The sequence below is a fragment of the Schistocerca serialis genome, chromosome 3 (assembly GCF_023864345.2).
Source record: "Schistocerca serialis cubense isolate TAMUIC-IGC-003099 chromosome 3, iqSchSeri2.2, whole genome shotgun sequence".
NCBI classification, from domain to species: Eukaryota; Metazoa; Arthropoda; class Insecta; order Orthoptera; family Acrididae; genus Schistocerca; species Schistocerca serialis.
In genome coordinates this window covers 842,911,685-842,913,741 of record NC_064640.1, presented here as the reverse complement: position 1 = coordinate 842,913,741, position 2,057 = coordinate 842,911,685, and the positions used below count along the sequence as shown (strand labels likewise).

At 43.8% G+C, this 2,057-nt stretch overlaps 1 non-coding gene across 1 annotated transcript; it reads left to right on the top strand.

Moving 5' to 3' along the window:
- The first annotated feature begins 445 nt into the window (after positions 1-445).
- Positions 446-519, top strand: Trnas-cga (transfer RNA serine (anticodon CGA)). The gene has a single exon. It is a non-coding gene; the product is annotated as a tRNA-Ser (tRNA).
- The last annotated feature ends 1,538 nt before the right edge of the window (positions 520-2,057 follow it).

The window sequence follows — 2,057 nt, the reverse complement described above, 5'->3', positions numbered from 1 at the left end:
CCTAGGCTTACACATTACTTAATCCAACTTAAACTAACTTACGCTAAGAACAACACAAACACTCATGCCCGAGGGAGCAGTCGAACCTCCGACGGGAGGACCCGAACAAACAAATTTATTCGATAATAAATTATTTGTAAATTAAATAACGAATAACATATAATGCAACTGTATTTTATTTCTTTACTTCTTGTACCAAATCAGTATTTGTTCCCTTGGTTCAGTGCAGTTTCTGTTCTCTAAATAACTTATTAATGCTTCCAGAATGATATTTTCACTCTGCAGTGGAGTGTGTGCTGATATGAAACTTCCTGGTAGATTAAAACTGTGTGCCGGACCGAGACTCGAACTCGGGACTTTTGCCTTTCACGGGCAAGTGGAAGTTTGGAAGGTAGGAGGCGAGATATTGGCAGAAGTAAAGCTGTGAGGACAGGGCGTGAGTCGTGCTTGGAGAGCTCAGATGGTAGAGCACTTGCCCTCGAAAGGCAAAGGTCCCGAGTTCGAGTCTCGGTCCGGACACACACTTTTAATCTGCCAGGAAGTTTCAACTTATTAATGGTTTGTCCGGGAATGTGCCTTTGTAGCTCAGTGGTTTGATTTCCAAACTACAGTACTTACGTTTAGGATTTGATCGCCCGTTAGTCTTAGTATTTTCTCTGTTAGTACCGTTTCTTTCCACTGTAACAAAGACAATAATGCTAAGTCAAGTGGCACCGTACTTCGGTGTACATGTTGAAATCTAGATCCCCAACAACTAATTTTATCTATTCATAGGTCGGAGGAAGTAAAGGGCACACCACCAAGCCTAGTAAAGTGCTGCAGTGCTGAAACCATTTAAAGTTGAGCAGAGCTTTACATCATTTACTGCGAAACAAATGAAACATAAGAAAGCTTATAGGAGGACGGTATCAAGAGATTGGGCTGGCCTAGCACAAAGTCCCAAGCGACTAGGAATAGGCGCAGGTGACTCTGGTACACAAGAAGGGTAAAAGAACAGACCCGCAAAATTACAGACCAATCTACCTAACTTCTACTTTCTGCAGAATCCTTGAACATATTGCAGTTCGAAAATAATGAACTGAAAAGCTTATGTCCACGAATCAGCATGGTTTTAGAGAGCATCGCTAGTGCGAAACTCAGCTTGCCCTTTTCTCTCATGATAAACTGCGATCTATGGATGAAGAGCAACAGGCACACTGTATATTTCTATATTTCCGGAAAGCATTTGAACGGTGCTCCATTGCAGGCTGCTAACGATGGTATGAGCATGCGGAATAAGTTCACAGATACATCAGTGGCGAGCCGGCCGCTGTGGCCGAGCGGTTCTAGGCGCTTTAGTCAGGAACAGCGCTGCTGCTACGGTCGCAGTTTCGAGTCCTACCTCGGGCGTGGATGAGTGTGATGTCGTGAGGTTAGTTAGGTTTAAGTAGTTCTAAGTCTAGGGGACTGATGACCTTAGATGTTAAGTCCCATAGTGCTTAGAGCCATTTGAACCATTTTGAACGTCAGTGGTTCGAAGACATCTTAAATACGACGGCGAGTGTTCATCAGAGACAATGGTATCGTCAGGAGTGTCCCAGGGAAGTGTGGCAGGAGCGCTGTTGTTCTCTATATACATAAATGAGTTGTTGGACAGGCTGAGCAACAATCTGCTGATGATGCCTCGGTGTGTGGTAAGGCGCCGAAGCTGAGTGACTGTAAGGAGGTACAAGACGACTTACAAAAAATTTCCAGTTGGTTTGATGAATGGCAACTAGTAATAAGTGTGTAAAAATGTAAGTTAATTCGGATGAGTAGGAAGATCAAACCTCTAATGTTCAGATACTGTATTAGTAGTGTCCCACTTGACACAGTCAAGTGGTTTAAATATCTGCACGTAACGTTGCAAAGCAATATGAGATGGAACGAACATGTGAGAACTGTGGTAGGGAAGGCTAATGGTCGACTTCGCTCTATTGGGAGAATTTTCGGAAAGAGTGGTTCACCTGCAAAGGAATCCACATATAGGACGCTGGTGCGACCTATTCTTGAGTACTGCTCGAGAGTTCGGGATCCGT